Source organism: Barbus barbus (assembly GCF_936440315.1).
Source record: "Barbus barbus genome assembly, chromosome: 33".
Lineage (NCBI taxonomy): Eukaryota > Metazoa > Chordata > Actinopteri > Cypriniformes > Cyprinidae > Barbus > Barbus barbus.
This window is the reverse complement of record NC_136761.1, coordinates 27,540,576-27,560,395: the sequence shown is the minus strand read 5'-3', so window position 1 is coordinate 27,560,395 and position 19,820 is coordinate 27,540,576. Positions and strand designations below refer to the sequence as shown.

The 19,820-nt window shown below is 35.3% G+C and overlaps 1 protein-coding gene across 1 annotated transcript in view; it reads left to right on the top strand.

Annotated features, from left to right (window-relative positions):
- Positions 1-19,820, top strand: part of LOC306853352 (gamma-aminobutyric acid receptor subunit beta-2-like) — a gene marked incomplete at its 5' end in the record, with an annotated part of 48,283 nt that overhangs the window by 1,704 nt on the left and 26,759 nt on the right. The gene's annotated exons all lie outside the window — the stretch shown is intronic.

Here is a 19,820-nt window from a genome sequence, read left to right as displayed (position 1 = left end):
TCACACTTATATATTTATAGGGCTGTAGGTGGTGCATGCACGCAAACGGTCAGATCTATAATGGAAGCAATGTTGTTTCATTATAGTTCATTAAACCTTTAATTGTGAGAATTATCTTACCTGTTTATCCTGGAATCGGTGCTTGAAGCAGGGCTTCGGAAAAATCATTTGAATATGACAGCCAAGGCCAGGATACCCCATGGACATAGAATTGTCTGGAGAAGTAAATCCTAAAATATAATGCGAATTTCTGAAAGTGAACATAAATTGTTGTAGCTATCATCAACTTATATGGCAAATGTTTATTTTTATTTATTTCTTTTTTTTAATGCTTAAACATCATATACCATGAATAAGGTCATATTTTTCCCATTATTTATTATTATATATTTAAAAATATAATAGCATTATATAAGCAGAACTTCCACGTTTTTTGTTTTGTTATAACTATTAAATATATTTGGTAATGCATTGGTGTATTTAACATATAATAATTAACCTATTAAACGGATCACATTTTAAATACATTTCTCCCTCTTTAAATGTGATTTGGGCTTTTCAACTTTATTCAATGATTAAAATCATCATACATAAAGCAACATTTGGATTGTTCATATCTTGACCTTCAACCTTGTCAAAAACGTTATTTTATTACAGAATGACAAAACAAATAATTTTCTTAAATTTCTGACATGACCAAGAACTATTTGGTCCCAAACTAAAATTAATACATTATTTAGGCTATTTTTTTCAATGTTATTACATGCAACCCATTTTTTAAATATATTTTATTTCAAATTTTTAATTATTATTTTTTTTATAAAACAGCAAACCTCATTGAAAATGAATGACAAAATGAAACCGCTCTTTAAAGTGTTATTTTGACCTTGCAAGGTTGATGATCATCACATTTTCTGAACGTTGAGCACCTTTTTTGACTTTCCATTTACTAATCAGATATTCAATGCTCAAAACAATGGCGTTTCCAGGCAGACGGACCTCCGGACAGATGCTTTACTGTGCGGTGATGTGCTTACAAATTACCTCTATAGATCTGTCAGGTTTGTTGCTTGTCACGCTTGAGCTCTGGAATCCTGAGGAGTTGGGGAGAAAAGATGAAAATCTTTGTTTTCTGCAGCTCCAGCAAAATTGGATTTTGGCCGAGCTCGCAGCCGACTGGATCCTCCACTATCCTAAGGGTTGACAGGGTTGATCTGGGAGATTTGCAGCCATTAGTATCTGATATTTCCATTCAAAGCCAGCATGCATCACGCCTCATTCTCTCTCATGCTCGCCTCTTTGGCGCCTCGTACCAGTTTACTGTCTCATTAGTCCACGCGATGCCTGCATCTCAGACAGATGTACGATCTCTCAATTAGGAGCGGCACTGATGCCCCAGGTGTCTTTGCTTCCAGCGTTGTGTTTTAAAGTGAAGCAGCCCTCTTCTCTCCATCTCCTCCTGCCTGCCATTTCACACGCATGTAAACAAGAGCGTTCGCTGCGGTTGAAACGTGGCCAAAGAAGCCTCCACCAAAGGTCACCCGTGTTGTTTGGCAATGCAAATCTTTAGGCCAGTTGCGTTTTTGTTGCTTGACATTAAAATTCAGGCTATTTTTGGAGAAGAGGCAAACGTGGGCCGTGCTCTCTGGCTCAGCCGCTTTCTAATGACTCATTTGTGACCCTGGAGCACAAAACCAGTTATAAGTAGCACGGTAGCAATAGCCAACAATACATTGCATGGGTCATAATGATCAATTTTTCTTTTATGCCAAAATTCATTATGATATTAAGTAAAGATCATGTTCCATGAAGATATTTAGTAAATTGCCTACCATAAATATATCAAAACTTAATTTTTGATTAATAATATGCATTGCTAAGAACTTCATTTGAACAACTTTAAAGGTGATTTTATTGATATTTAGATTTATTTGCACCCTCAGATTCCAGATTTTCAAATAGTTGCATCTCAGCCAAATATTGTCCGATCATAACAAACCATACATCTATGGAAATATTATTTATTCAGCTTTCAGATGATGTATAAATGTATGATGTATAAACCACCTTATGGCTGGTTTTGTGGTCACATTTGAGATTTGAGGAAGCGTAACATAAGCGGGATAATACCATATTCTGATAGATCTGTTTGTAACGCATGCATCTCTGCATAAATTACGTTCGAGACGCCCTTTGTTTGCGGCCGGGACGGAGGTTTTTCTCTGAAAACATAATAGTCACTTCAAAGGAAAAGATGGGAGCAGACTTGTGTTAGCTCATGGGCTAAATAATTACCGGGGCGGAAACATTGCCCTTATATGTATCATTATCCTGACAAGCATTAATTGCTTACATGAATAAGAGGCAGGGCCGCTCAATGATAGCCTGTGAAATAACAAATGGATGAAAAGACAAATTTAGACTCAATTAGATCGCTCGACTTAATTAGTACTAGTGTGCGTAATTGTTGATCATTTCTGGCTATAGTCAGTTAGTGTCTGTTTAGTCTTGTGTTATTCAATTCTGAGCTGATAAACAGTGTGTTATTTAGTGTTATTTTTACTTTTTGTTGCTATGACAACACCAGCCTTCTCTAAAACTGCAGGGTTAATGTGGGCTCTTCTCTGTTTCCATGTTTAAGCCAAGGCTGCAGATTTGTGTTTTGATGAATTCTTCCGTTCGTAACGTCGTGTCGTGTGCTTACATGTATGATTTAGCTACAGCCAGAAATAGAGGAGCATGGGTGTAGTCACATGATGTTCTCTCAGACAGCAGCAACTTGTATCATAATTTCATACACTGATGAGATCTGCAGCACATCTCACTCCACTGAGAAGCTTATTATAGTTCTTGTAAGGCTTTTTTTCTTCTCTGCTGCTGTTAATTCAGCACGACCCGTTAACGTACGTGTAGCACGACTGCGTTTAGACTTAGTCTGAGACATTTAAGATGAAATTTGACATATTTAGAGAATGCAGCTGCTGTGATGATTGTTGTAGTTGCTTACTGAATTGCAATTGGTCTTTTTTTACATTCATTTGCATACCGAATTGGGATTGGTCTGATGTTGCTTGCATTTATTTAAGTGCTTACTTATTTAATGTTTGCATAATGACTTATAAAATGTATAATTTAAGTTTTTTTGGGGGGCCAAGGACCTCCAAATATGATGATCCTCTTGCAATTCCTTGAAAATATAAAGTTTATTTATTTAATTTTTTAATTAATTGTAAGATGGGTATGTGTGATATTATGCAACTGGCATTTATGTTGTAATTTTTCTAAAACCAAAAGAAATGGTTAAATATAATTTTGACTCTTTGGACATTTTATGTGCTTCATACAATACACATTTGTGTATTTTTTTCTCCATCCGTCCTCAAACCTTAGATAGAAACACTAGTGCTGGGTAGATTACTTGCAAATTGTAGTCCGTTACTGATTATAAATTACAAGATGAAAATTGCAGCTAGTTACGTTATCTGTTAGATTAATCATATTAGGTCATATATTCCAACTACTTGTTGAATACTTTTAGATTACTTTTGATTTAACTCGTTTATCCTATAGATTTGAATTGGATTGTTGTGTACAATTTCGATATTTAAAAAAAAAAAAGACTAACAAAGAGAGAGAAAATATATTCCATTGCAAGAAGCATGAAGTGCATTAAACATCATAAGGGTTTCCCAGACTGGTATAGAGACAACAGACAAATTAGTGAGAATCAATACATTTTTAATAATTTACGGGGCATTGTGGAATCATGTAATCCATAAAAAGTATCTGTAATCTGATTACTAGTATTTTAAAATGCAATATAATCTAATTACAAGTACTTAATTTTTGGGTAACACTTTATTTTAAGGTGTCATAACACGGAGTAATTACCTAATTAAGTACTAAGTAGTAGCCGTTGTACTTACATGAAACAAAATTATGGAACAGCCTGTAATTACAGTTTGTAATTATGTAGATGTAATAGCCAGCTACTGTTACACACACATGTATCAGACCGAGTCTGTTACACAGCTACTAGTACACTTAAGTACAATCTTGATACACTTTGTTTTAAGTAGCTTATGCCTGTGTAATATTCTGTAATTGTAATGTAATTAGAAAGCTATTACATGTAATTTAAGCTGTGTACTGGTGGGTTAAATCAAACTAAGGTGCAGCTGGATAAGGTGTACAGTATAGATACACATAAAGTACACTTAAGTACAATCTTGATACACTTTATTTTAAGTAGCTAATGCAGTGGCGGCGTTTCACAAAACCATAGGGTATGGCAGTGGCATAAATCGAAAGGGGTGGGGGCGGGGTTACAGTTTTGATAAATAAAAAATACCATGGCACATTACTAAGCACTGAAATATATAAGATAGAAAATAAATAAGCATTTCTCTTTTAATAATTAAACACTGCATCGTCAGAGTTGGTATGTGGCTTTATCAGACACTTGCACTTAATATTTTATGAAAATCAAGCTCAAATAGAGTTGAATCACCAGCGAATGACGGAGATTTGTGTTTTTTCTGTCATTACAACGGCCGCATCTGAAGTGCATCGCATTATACGCTTTCATCAACTTACAGGTTATTGTAGCTATATACAGTATATATAGCTATACATGACAGTGCCTCTGTGTATAAGACACGGTTCAGAAAGACATGATTGATTGAGTCAGTGTGGAACTTGACTGGTCTGCAGAAAGACAAGTCCTGATCCCAGCTGAACACCTCTGGTGTGACTTTATATGCAGACCTTGAGCCAAAAACTCATCAACAAACACCAATGACTTGTACAGACACTATAAGGACAAAAGTGTTGGGACACCCCCTTCTTTAGAACAGAAAAAGACACAACAAAACTGTGGCAACAAAGATGGAAATATTAATGTAATTAAAAATTGTATTTCCATCTCTGTTGCAACAGTTTTGGACGTGTCTAAAATGACAGCACCCTTATGTACAAGTCATTGGTGTTTGGAGAGTGTCCCAATACTTCCGCAATATAGTGTAGTTACTGGTAGCCATTGACATATTTTTTTTCCATACTATGGAAGTCAATGGCTACCGCCAACTGTTTGGTTACCAACATTCTTCAAAATTATGAGCTCAACAAATTAAAGAAATTCATACAGGTTTGGAACGACTTGAGGGAGAGTTAATGATGACAGATTTTCAGTTTTGGGTGAACTATCCCTTCAATTGAAGTACAACACCAGGGCTGTCCAAACTCGGTCCTGGAGGAAGCACACCTGCAGGGAAGCTTCTAACTTTGCTTCTAGTGTGCGTAGTAAGAGCTTGATTAGCTGCTTCAGGTGTGTTTAATTAGGGTTGGAGCTAAACTCTGCAGGACACCGGCCCTCCAGGACTGAGTTTGGACAGCCCTGTACTAAACGCTACACTACTGCAAGTGGCATATTGTATTAATTCAGAAAATACTCTGACTGATGAATTTGCACATGGTTTGTCTTAAAGCATATACACCAGAGATTCATGAAGACAACCCGATTTTCACTGCAGGGGACTTTAAGATATTTATTTAATTAACGTTTCATGTCCGTTTATTGACGTAGGCATGTAATAAGCAGGATAATGGTTTGCACAAGGTCCTGATCACCCTGTGAGGGTCTAGTTAGCTAGTATCTCTTATATGTAAAAATCTAATGTTTTTGCAAGAAAGTTTAATCAAATAACAACATTAAAGTCTAATTCCCAAGCTAATTCTGCGAAGAGGCGCTCAGTTGTAGATTAATTTGAAACACCTGGCGTTTGGAGTCTGTCTGACGTTGCAATAAACTTTGCCACTTAATCACGTCTTTGACATCAAACGTTTATCTCCAAACATGTCATCAACATCCTCATCACGGCACTTGCGGTTATGAGCTTAGATTAAGTGAAGTTAATGTGACAGATTTGGCTTGTGTAATCTGTTAATATATCATCCTGCGATGGGCTGTTAAATCAAACGTGTTTAAGTAGCTGTAAAAAACGCTCCGTTGGGAATAAAGGCTAATCGGGCCAGTCATGCTATCAGCACCCCGGGTGTGACCGCTGCATCTTAAGTCCATCTCTCTTATAACCTACAATATTCAGAGGCTTGTGCTTAACCAGTCTTTCGCATGGTTTCGTTGTCATGACCAATTAATGAAGTCTTCGAGTCTGCAGCAGCTGTGCTGGTGTTTCTCTTATTTGGAGAGACACTGAGACTACGGCGGCGGTGATGTTAAGTGCCCCGTTATCAGCGCTCTCCATCACAATCTCCTCGCGTCCTCATTTGGCACTTTCCACAAATAGGGACGAACAGAAACACTTTGGTCCCTCATGACTTATTTAAAGCATTAGAGGCACAAATCCCATGTTTTTGTGTGAAAACTAGCCTAGAATAAGAAGTAGCTCGATTTAAAACATTTTGTATGCTCTACCCTGTTACCACATGATTTACACCCCACAAAAATGTAGCTTTGCTTAAAATTGTGGCATCCAGGGTTTGAATCTTTTCTGCATGATGGCAAATAAGTGATCTATTTCCATTTTTTTCAATTCCTGTTGTTGACAGCATTCATTAAGCTTGACAATTCCACCCTGTTACGCAAGTTATTGTAAGAAAAAATATTAAAATAACATGTTATTTAACAATTAAACAACATGCATTTATGTGGTCATTGATATAAATCAGTGGTCACCAACCTTTTCAAACCCAAGATCCCTGACCACGGCCTTTATGAAAGACAAGATCTACCTTTTGAAGAATTTATAGAAAAAAACACCCCAGATTGGCTGTTTGCTTTATAACAAACAAACTGGGGTTAACCGAAAATAGCCATCTGAAATTAGAGGCAACCACTGCATTTTAATCACGATCCAAACACATGTTGCACGGGCAATTGTTTTTGGTTTGAATTAGATCATTTCATGTTTTAAAACAAAAACAGAATGGTCTGACTTTAGGTTTTGTTTATTGATTTATTTTGCTACATAAAACATATCTGCATGTAAAAAAAACAGCAAGTCTGAATGAGGCGCAAATTCACTCAGACAGCAGGTGGCGCTTATGAACCAGCTGCGATAAAGCGTTTCCTTGGTTTCCGCTGTAAATAAAGAAAAGCTGGCTTTATATGGATTTGTACCGAAGCCACTAGAAGGCAAGCCCGCAACCATTAGCCAAAAAAATGTAAATACGGCTAATGCTAATGTAAAGAAGACCAGAGGAAGGTTTTTTTAATGGATGTCAGTGGAGGAGAGGCTTCACTACGCTGAATAAACAGCTTTTTAGAGGAAACGGCTAGCCTATCTGCTAATCTTCAACATGTTTTACTCTAAACAATACTTTTGGATTTAACTATTTTTGGAGTTATCAGTTACATAGTTTCACAATTTAAAAACTAAATGACTTCTCACAAGCGAGGTAACAACAACGGCACTGTTTGTGAAGAAAATGAACAATTAGCCTACTAGAGACATTGCTGCCAAACACTTTTGAGACACAGACTCACAGAGGTAATCTCTCTCTCTCTCTCTCTCTCATAACTTAGTCATTAAAGTGGTCATATGACGTTACTAAAAAGAACAATATTTTGTGTATTTGGTGTAATGTGTTTATGTGTTCAAAAAACACATTATTTTCCACATACTGTACATTATTGTTGCGCCTCTATGCCCTGCGTTTCTGAAACACGCCGATTTTTACAAAGTTCATCGTTCTGAGAACTGATTGGCCAGCTATCCAGTGCATTGTGATTGGGCGAATACCTCAAGCGTGAGACGGAAATGTTACGCCCCTCAACGTATTGTGATGCCGTGTCCCGGCGTGATGAGACAAAAACAATAAAACCCATTATAAACGAGGCATTAGTTGCATCCAGTGTGGATATAATTACTGATTATAATGACTTATACTGTCTTTTCACGCATCGCGTTGCATCGTGCCGCGTAAACATTACCATGTCTGCATTTGTGATTAGAGAAACGACAAACAACAAGCACTACTCTACACAGCTCAAAACTCATGTTTGAATCGTCAGTGGCAAATTCTTTAAATATGAAAACATACTTACAGGCTGTGAGTCAGAAGCACCAGACTGTCCTTGCAAAGTTGGAATTGCCCCACTTTATAGAAACAGCCTTTGTGCAAACCAGCATTGTAGGCTACTCTTTCAGTTTCAGGAAATAGTCCTCCGTAAAATGCGCTGCACACACTCTTATATTTGGGTTGAACTGTTCTGGAACAGTGTTGTAAATACAACTTAACCACTGATTTCTAATTGTGTCCTCTTTTGGAAGCGATTTTAGTCTTTGCAGCTTCAGGGATCTTATCTATGCATGAACAGCTTGTATCACTCCAAAGAGAAAGAAAAACTTGAAATCGCATCATATGACCCCTTTAACGTTTTCACATGACGTCACACCCTTATAGGAACACCCACCTGGCGGGCAAAACGAAGCCAGTCTCCACTGGCCACCAGTTACTTTTACGCAGATTGCATCAAGTAATAATGTAGTAAAATGCAGATATTAAAAGGTGAGATTCAGTAAACACCTTATTGATGATGTATATTTTGTACAGGCAAGAAGATGAAGCCAGAATATAAACACAATGTGCAAAGTTTTACATTAAATGGCTTCCCATAGAAAACCATTAGAAGGGAAACACTGAACCGTTCGAAGCGGATTGCGTTCATATTTCGGCCTCATCTGCTTGCCTAAGTAAACTATGCATCATTAATATGGTGAATACTGAATTTGATCTTTTAATATTACCGTTTTAAATAGATTACGGCACTTTAAGTGTTTTTACAACTTTTGTCGCACTGTTTATGATTGAAATATTGCTAGTGCTTAATATGGATTGCAAATGGTCAAAACTTGCATTTTATTCTTTTGAGAGGTGCTCAAAATATTTGCGGCTGGGAAACAATTGACCCGCTTGTGCAACAGTTCTATGGATGTTTTACCCTCCAGGTCTTCGAACCGGTCACGTGACTGAAAGCTATGAATTAACTGCATTAGTCTGCTATCAACGGCTCAAGCCTCAGTTACTAGGTTTAAAATGACATTTTGGAATTAGCAACAGAGGCATTGGATGAGATGCGGAAGAAATAATCCTACTCACAATAGCGTTTTAAGTAGAAAAACTGGACAAATGGCTGGAAATATGTCATCTGATCGAAGTCTTGGAGGTGTGGCATCCGTAGAATAAGCGGAATAATTGATGACGGGCCGTTGAATTCTTAGAAAATAATGCACACTCGGGTTCAATGGACTGAAGTCAATTATTCCTTACTTAAGAGGAGAAGGAAATGCCATTGCCATCTAAACTTTTCTCAAGTTCCCTTCAGTGATGCATTAATATAATCCCATACCCCAAGTCAATATTTATATTTTCTTCTTATGTTTTGGCCATCGTGAGCTTGTTCTCTCCCTGCTACAGTATTTTGTCCTCTTTACATCTGTATTCATCGTCTCTGGCCTCTGTTAACGTCCTGTTTACAGACTCAGGCGTGATGTATTTTTCTTTATCTCTGTCTCAGTAGCTACCGAAAATAACTGAAAAATACAGTGCACAGAATGGAGAAATGTAATGCATTTTTGTACTTATTTTACTGTTTTTTTCGGGATCTACTGGTTCGACGGGTTGGCGACCACTGTTCTAAATAGTATTGGGGATAATGCACTTTAGGTAATCAGATAAATTTTTCCAAGTAACTAGAAAAGTAATTCATTACTTTTTAAATTTAAAAGTAACTTTTTCAAATAAGTAATGCCGTTTACTTTGTTTCCCCATTTATTGTATACGTGGAACCATGAATATGCAAATTAGTCTCCGCCTCCACTCAATCACACTATCTCTGCTGTTAAATGGACAGTTCATCCAGAAATGAAAATCTCTCATCATTACTTTTTTCAAGTAGCTAGTAATGCAATGCATTATTAGCATTCAAATAAGTAACGCCAGTTACTTTGTTTTCCCATTTATTGACTGACAGCTCACCTGCCAGAAAAATCATGATGTTACTATAGTTATAGACTAAATGTACTTATGTCACTTGCACAAAGACAGATTCAGCATTCCTCAAAATAAATAAAAATTGTGAAATGCAAACTGAGAATATGGCGCAAACCTGAAATAATCAACTATGCTAAATAACACAAATATTTATAATGTATTTAATCCCATTTTATTAACCAATGTTTTCAAGGCAAAAATGGCTTCAAACATGACATTTGTGTTTCTTTATGGTAACTTTACAATAAGGTTCATTAGTTAACATGAACTAAAAATGAACAGTACTTCTACAGCATTTAAATTTCTACAGCACTAATATTAACAAAGATTAATAAATAGTGTAATGCATGTATTGTTCATTGTTCGTTCATGCTAGTTAATACATCAAATGATGTTAACAAATGACACCTTATTGTAAAGTGTTACCCTTTTTATTGCTGAAGAGTGTTACACTTTCTTCTCCTGCATCCTATACTTCATCCAGAATGTCTGAGGCTTATTTGTTGCATGTTTGCATTTGGCAAAAATAGAACTTTTTATTTTATATTAAAAACAAACAAGCAAGTCCAGTCCAGATGATAAAACGCAGCACAAAAGTAACATAATGCATTGCTATCCATAAAAACTAAGTAACAGGATTCGGAGTAACAGAATATTGTAATGCATTACATTTAAAAGTAATTTTCCCCAACACTGGTTCTAAAGCCAAAAAAAAAGTGTTAAAATATTATCTGAACAATAATCTATTGTAGTGTTTAAAGCATTGATCAAGCTCACAATTCATCCTGTTACACAAGTTTAATTTACATGTTTATTTAATGTTTATTGATATAAAATGTAAAAATCATGAATTTAAACATTTTAAATGGATCAAATAACAGAGTTACAAAAATGACAAACCTTATATCAAATAAATAAATAAAAACACCCTGCTAGTATAATATGCGGTTTAATATTCAGAGGTAGAAGAACATCATTTTCTAAAGTTTAGCACCTCCTTTCATTGACTGTTTGTTAAAAAAAAGCACTACCGTATTCTTGGAAAGTGTCATTTATTTCACAGCCTGGAAAAATAATCGTCTTTTGTTTTGCGTTCTGTTCATTTTGCATGACTTCCGCTGTGTGCCGTGGAGATGGATGTCTGCTAAACGTGATGAGTGTTGGATTTGGGTTGTGACAGGCTTAATGGAGAACTCCCAGCAGCCTCTGCTTCAGTGTCAGCTCCGTGGGAGAGACCCGACAAATGACGTCGTGTCATCCTGTCACAATCTCAATATGATCTATCGATCTGGATATCCATCTGAAGAGCTGGCATGCTTCACTTTGTCTTGCGTAAGCTTGTTTCTCAGATCCGGCGAGCTCCGCTGTAGATCATATACTGCTGGGATCAACAATAAGGATCTGTTGTTTTCTGCTGGCCCAGTCAGTTTTGATTTGTACTTTCCAACATTTTCATTTTCCCATAGCACATTATACGTTTTGCCAGAAAATATAGTTATAAATATATATTTGTTATGTATGTAATATGCAATACTACACAGCTATACTGTAAAAAATATTTTTCAATTTTGTACATTATTGGAGTACTTTTTTACAAGAAACTACTACACTGAAAAAAATGCTACTACATTTTTTGAAGGTAAGTGGTTGCAAAAAAAATGATTTTAACTACATTTAAATAAAAAAAATATATATTGAAAGTTAGTCATCTAAATTTGTTTATTTAAATGTAGCTGAAAAAAAAAAATTGATTGCAACCACTTACCTTAATTTTTTTTAGTAAATTCAAAGAATTTTTTTTTCAGTGTATTTCAGTTTTTATATTTCAGAATTCCACGTTTAATTCAATGTTGTATGTAATTTCTTAGTAATTATTTGTGAAATTTAATAACAATTTTTCAATGTAGTAAATCCTACACCTTGTTTATGATTTTCGCTCCTTTATAAGTGATTCTTCCAAGACACAAATAATTCTTGCAATTTTAACTAAACCTGTGTTAACCAGACCATGGTGACATGTTTATGCAGGCATAAAAAACATCATTAAGCTGGACAATTCGACACTGATACGCTTTCTGTACGTGTGATATTATAAAGACATGTTATTTAACAATTAAACGACTGGCATTTACATCGTCATTGTTCTAAAGACAAAAAACTCAAAATATTTGATTAAAGCTTTGATCAAACTCACCCTGCTATGCAATTTATTGTAATAAATAATTATTATATATATATATTTTTAATTTATGGGAAATATAAGTTTACCAATTAATACAATAAATAAATAAATAAAATCCCAATATAGCTATACATCAGTGAGTAATGGCTTAATTGAAGCTAAATTTGTAATAGTGTTTTAGTATATATGTGCTTATTTACTTTTTACATCTACACTGTAACAAGAAAATATTTTCCCAAATTGTACATTATTGGAATACTTCGGAAAATACTATTTCAGTTTTTCCTCTTAAAAAATTCACATTTAATTTCTTTGTAATTATTTGTGAAATGTAGTAAATCCTGCACCATTTCTCATTGATAATTTTCACTCCTTTCTAATTGATGCTTCCAAGACTATCACAAATAATGTTTTTTGCCATTTTGACAAAATCTTGTCAATGTTAACAAGCTAGACCATGGTGACATTTATGCAGGCATAAAAACATGTCCAGGATATAGTAACAACACAGTGAGTGTTTTTGAGTCCTGGTCTGGTGTTTTTAAATGTTGGTTTACTCAAGCCAATGAAAAGAAGTCGGTCAGTTGCAGTGAGAGTGACTTTCATTGCCTACAAACACAGCTTCTTCTCGTGTCTCAGACTTCTTTACTTGACTATTTTTCATGTCACATAAAGAATTCATAACCGATGCGCCCTTAATTAGTACATTTATGCTGCACATTTAGAGGCGTCCTTGATTAAATTAATTTGCACTTGCAAATTTCAGCTCTGTTAACGATGATTAAACAGCACAACCTAACAGAGGCTTTTCTGCTCTTGCAGAACATCTCTGCCTCTCGAAATGCTTTAAAGGGATAGTTCAGTCAAAAATGACTATTCTGTTATTCTTTACGCACCTTCACGTTGATCTAAAGCATGACGCTCTTTCTTCTGGTCATGGAACACGATCAATTCTAAATAATTTAATGCTTGTGTTCTATGCAGCTAAATACTTCTATGGTGCATTGCATTCCTTTTTTAAACTTCACATCTGCTTTCATTGTAATTGATTGGAAAATAATAGCTAGTATAGGTTTTTAAAGTGTTCATTTGTCGATAACCCATTATAGATCAATGCACCAATGCACCTCTATTTTCATGCATGATTCTAGCGTTAGAGAGGCATTGAGAGTAAAAAATGGTGATAAATCCACTTGGTTGCATGTGAGCACTCAGAAGCCGTGTGTTTGCGTCTCGGTTTGAGATCTATTGATGTCAAAGAAGAGTAAACAGAGCCCAAAGAGGCATCTGCTACCATCTGTGACCATAGTAATTATGCTCACATTTGGCACTGAAGCCAAGAGGAAAGTTCCAAGCCCAGGTGTTCCACATTCTGTACCTTGGCATCCACACTCCGCTCAGAAAAATGTATATTTAACCTCTTTTCCTGAAATGTTAATCTACAGACAGCTTTTTTCCATTTTTCTCCAGTTTTTGTCTTTGTGATTAATCACCGTAATACATCAGCATATGCTGTATATACTCCTGTTTCACTGTACCGCTTCACTGTGTTTCAAAAGCTCAGAATGGAGGAATATCTTTAGGCGTAAATATCATCAAAACATTTTTTTCATGCATAGCGCAAATCTTTCAGTCTTACTCACGCTTAGTTCATCCAAATTCTGTGGTTGTTTTGCTCAACCTTGTGCTGTTCCAAACATGAATGATCTTTCTTACATGGAACGCAAAAGCAGATATTTAGCAGAATGTTCATGTTGCTCTTCTCCATACAATGATTAAAGTTGACCAGGTTTGTCAAGCTTCAAAACCAAAGTGCTCCACACGTCTTGGATACAGTATTTTAAGTCTTCCTGAAAAAAAAACTTTGTGTGAGGAAAAGAATGAAATTTACCTTATTTTTCCATTTATCCATCAAACCTAGCTTGCTGTATCCATGAAATGCACAACAAACATCCTTTGTTTACATCATTGATTAGAGATGGGCGATACCACTTTTGTTTTCAATACGATACTTTTAAAGGCCAGTATCGTCGATACCGATACCGATACCGATACTTCTAGACTGAAATTTTTAATTATGAAATTTATTACACGGAGTGTCTATTTACACTAAGTGCAAATAGCCCACTTTGTTGGCAGAGGCTATTTACACTAACTCCGGCCACCAACATGTGATTGGGATAGTCAACACTAAAAAAGATGCTCATTAAACATCAGTTTTAGTAGCGTAGATGGTAAGGCGTGTGCTTTTTGATGCGATCGACCCGAGTTCGAACCCACCTTTTGCCAAACGTTTTTTTCAAATCTCATATCGCATTGGAAAGGCATTTATTTTCAATAAAAATTAAGGAAATAATCAAAAAGTTGAAAATAAAGTATCGGGTAGGTGTAGGGAGGGCTTTATTTACCCAATAAGGTGGCATCCATTTAGTAATTTTAATTAAAATGATAATTTACACTCAATACTGTTTTATAACAATACTGAGGTGCAGATATTTGCCACGATTTGCAATAAGTAGTATAAATAGCAGAAAATCGTGCCATTTTAACAGTGTAAATAGAATCTATTGCTATTTATACATAGTGCAAATAGCTGCTGCCTTTATTAAATTATTAAATTACTAAGAGTACTTTATATTTGAAACCAATTTTAACATTATATACGCCTTAATTCTTATTAGGTTACATTTTTTGAACTACAGTCACTTTAGTAAAACCATGGTTCATTTTCATAAGGTGTATGATTTATATTACAGAATAGAACATGATCATTATTATCTGTTAACGTTCAATTAGAATAAATGCAATTGCACAAACCATGTAGGCTACAATTTCAGTTTGCTTACTGTGAAATCACTCAAACGTACATGTTTTTTTTCTGTCCTTTGATAAGTATTGTTCTTGGCTGCTGTTCCCAAAAGCTTCAGATTTCTTATGATACTTTTGGGAAACGCAGCCTGTTTGAATGCACCGTCAGAAGTGAGTGAATGCTCTCTGTGATCAATTGGTTCTGTCTTGCAACATCTGTGTGTGTTCAGATGGGCTGTACATAGCTCTATCCTTCACAATTATTGGCTAACATAGGTTATTTGTCCAATGCATTCAATGCATATTGTACACATTAATTACTCGCATCAGTATCGATACATTGTTTCGATACAGTATTTTTGACGACTTTAAAGGCTCTTTCACACCAAAAGTGACATTAATAAGCCACAGGTTGAAGGAAGTGCCTCTGTCTCTTCACGTCTCTCCTAATTTCTCTCAACACGGGGACAGGAGAGGTATCAGTGAATACCTCACTTATTACTTATTTGAGAAAGTAACTCAGATATTTTGTTGTAAATTTAAAAGTAATGTTTTACTGGTAGCACTTTATTTTACAGTCTTGTTACTCACGTACATACTATGTACTTATTATATTAATTACAATAACTAGCTGAACCTACCCCTAAACCTAAATATTACCAGTTTAAATATAAACCTTATATTACCAGTACTTTCTTAGGGAGGTACATTATAAGTACACTGTAATTACACATACTGTAAAATAAAGTGCAACTGTTTTACTTTACTAGTTACTTGAAAAAAAGTATTATGTACCCCAAAACTGGACATATGTAAATGTACCCAAATGTGAGTTTGGAGGTCTGTAGTGGAAGATAAGTTTTTTTAGTGACTTTTGTTTTTCATGTCACACAAAACTATCATTTATTTTCGTTAAATATAAGGCACAAGTCACATGAAGTTTTTTGTTGTTCTTTTTCTAGCTTAAAAGCTCCTGGTTCCCATCCACTTTCATTGTATGATTGCGAGCAGCATAAGCATCCTTCAAAATGTCTTGTTTCGTTTCCCTTGAAGCAAAGCAAAGTTGTGTTCCAGTTGATATGGTCCTTATGCAGTGTTCACTGCTCTCTGCTCCTTGTTCTTTGAGCAAGGGATATCTGTTGAAGTTGACAAAATGAGTTAATTCAGCAAATTCATAATGTAATACAAGTTACCATACTTTCATTTAATATATATCTGTGTGTAACACATCCATGTGTTATTAATTCAATGCATACAAAGTGTCATGTTTGGCACTGCTAAACTGGGTGATACATGTTTGTTGCGTTGTTTAATAATAAAATTTGCTTGATTTATAAATATTAGATGTGTATTTTATCTTATTTAACCATTGCACTTTATACCCGCCAACAACCAAGTATAAATCACACCTGGGACTAATTAAACTAAATAAAAATGCTGAAGCCTCAAATCATTTAGTTTATTTCAGTCAAGCTAAGTGCTGGAGTGATATGCATTAACTGCTGGGTGAATTTCCTTCTCCACTTCCTGTGAAGTGATGTATCGATGTACTTTTATTCCCTCTGCCCTTTGAACTGAACAGGTTCGCTCCCTTCAGACTGGAATCACACTTAAGATGATGGAGTATATGTGAAGTCCTTAAGTGCACCTTAAGTGATAGAGGTTTAGAACGACATGAGGGTGACTAATGTTTATATATATATATATATATCTTTAGTGAAATACAGTCTTTATATATTTTTAAATTCTCCTTTATTTTATCAGCTTGAAATTTGGAATTTATTCTCAGAATGTCTCAGTAAGTAGATTAAACAGATAGTTCACCCTAAAATACTGGCATTATTTACTCATCCTCATGTCAGTCCAAACCTCTATGACTTACTTGCTCATGTGGAACACCAAAGATGTTTTGAAAAAAATTGGTAACCATACTCACACCAAAAAGTTGGTCAGATATGGCTCATTTTGAGTTGGAGTGACTGTCAGGTGTCTGAAAGCGAGTTTTGATTAAATAACTCTGTGCTGCTCGAGATGCTTCAGTCTGATTTGGTGAATTGGATCAAATAGTTCACTTAAAGGAACCGGTTCAAAAGAATGATTTGTTCGTGAACTGGCCATCACTCGGGACCGTTTGTCTGAGGCTCTGGATAACAGCTAATAATGTTGTGAATAATGTTCAGTTTCTTGCACAGACCGATCGTTTCGCTTCATAAGACCTCAATATATCATCAGGAGCCATGGGGATTCATTTTGTCTTCCTTGATATGCTTTTTTTGACTTTCAAAGTGACTTGAATTTAAAGAACCACCAACAACCATGATTTCAGCTAAAAATCTTCTTTACTCTTCTACTGAAGAAAAAAAACACATATATCCCAATGGCCTAAGAGTGAGTAAATGAACAACACATTTTCATTTTTTGGGTGAACTGTCCCTTTAAGAGTGCTGAGGTGACTCTGTCGCCCGAGGCATCAGATGCTCCTCCTGAGGGAAACCTGCAGCGTTGGTCCTTAACCTCCTCTACACATAATGACAAACCCTAGAGATCAGAGGCTATTATGAGAGGTGGCGGCTGACGATGGACTATCTGCATGCATTAAGGGTTTGATGTATCTTATCTTGGTTATCAATAATTTGGGTTCTTGTCAGTCTAGAAAGGATTTTTAAAAAACTTTTCAGAAACAAAAATGTGCTACAAGAACAAGTAGTAGTGCAGTAGTGGGGTTATATTTGTGTATGGGATCTGCTGTGGAGAATTGGGGTGTGTGTGTGTGTGTTCAGGTGTGTTTAGTGTGTGTTTGCTCATGCTGAAGTGGCCGTGTGAATGTGCACATGCAGGACAGTGTGAGTCACAGCTGGTTCTTCCATCGGCTTTTGAATCAGAGGCAGGTTTGGTAACTTTATCAAGTGTGCTGGTTATTTTTGGCAGAAGGCGATTGGCAGTTTTAAGAGTTCCCTCGCAGGTCACCGCTGGAGAAGCACGGAGAGATAAATATGGGGCTATAAACCGTCATCCTCTGGCCACACTGATAAACACATCCACAGCACTCCCGAAAACAAACCCCGGATAAAATCAGGGGCGTTTTATCCCAGGAGGCAATGCTCAAAAACAGTTCGGATGAGAAAATAACTGACGGTACAGAATTAAGATGAGACATTTTACAAAATATGAGCATAAAGCTGATTTTTATAAACTACGCTCTTAAAAATAAAGGTGCTTAAAAGGTTCTTCACAGCAATGCCATAGAAGAACCATTTGTGACCCAGGACCACAAAACCAGTCATAAGGGTCAATTTTTTAAAAAAATTTAGATTTATGCATCATCTGAAAGCTGAATAAATAATCTTTCCATTGATGTATGGTTTGTTAGGATCGGACAATATTTGTCTGAGATACAACTATTAGAAAATCTGGAATCTGAGGGTGCAAAAAAATCTAAATATTGAGAAAATCTCCTTTAAAGTTGTTCAAATGAAGTTATTAGCAATGCATATTACTAATAAAAAATGAAGTTTTGATATATTTACAGTAGGACATTTACAAAATATCTTCATGGAACATGATCTTTATTTAATATCCTAAATATTTTTGGCATAAAAGAAAAATGTATAATTTTGACCCATGCAATGTATTTTTGGCTATTGATACAAATATACCCCAGCGACTTAAGACTGAAAGAACCATTTCTTTCTTACCTTTTTATAATCTGAAAAACATTATTTTGCCACAAAGAAGCTTTTGTGAAACAGAAAGGTTCTTCAGATGTTAAAGGTTCTTTATGGAACCATTTAGACAAAAAGGTGTAATAGTGTTCAGCAGTGACATCAGCGGATGCTTCGATGTGATTGGCTGATCAGTCTGTCAGTGGGACAATAACAGCCTATCACGATCGCAGCTCCTCAACATAATGTGTCAAACGGCTGGAAACGGATGGGCTAATTACAGAGCAAACATCTCACACACTCGGACATCATCACTTGTGGTCACATCCGAATCGAAATGAACTTGTAATGACTCGAAACACAGAGTGATTTGTGAGCGAGGCGGTTTTTAGTGAGCACTCAGCTGGGTTAAATTAAAAGGTGCATCTGTGAACCTGCCACCACCTGCAGTGTTTAACGAGGATTTGTTGACTAATGATCTGAAAGATGGCGAGTGTTAATAAAAGCAGCTCAATAAGAGTTAGTGGTAACTAATCAAAGAGACAATATATGTTCTTGGTACTGTATTATTAGTTCTGATTTTATAAGCTTGGTTAGACTTTGATCATGTGACTTGGGACTAAAAATGATTAAATAGACATAACTTGCTTCATGTAGTAACATCTAAATCAATGAATTAATTCAAGTAAATATTTTCATTTTAATTTAAATTAATACACATGTTAAGCTATCATTTAAATTAATATTATTTACATTTTAAATTTAATTTAAATGTTAATTTTATTTAAAGAAATTAATCATTTAATCTGCAAGGATGTGTGAAATTGATCAAAAGTGAAGTAATGTTACAAAATGTTTCTGTTTATTTAAAGAATACTGAAAAATAAATGTTTCACAGTTTCCACAAAAATATAAAGCAGCACAACTGTTTTCAACATTGATTGTAATAAGAAATATTTCTTAAACGGCAAATGATAATGTTAAAATAGTTTTTAAATATATAGAAAATAGCTATTTTATAGTAAAATAACATGTTATAATATTACAGTTTTTCTGTATTTCTGATCAAGTAAACACATTCTTGGTTAGCAGACATTTCTTTTAAATACACCTCAACATATTCAAAGTATTAGAGCTCCTTTAATCACAGTGTA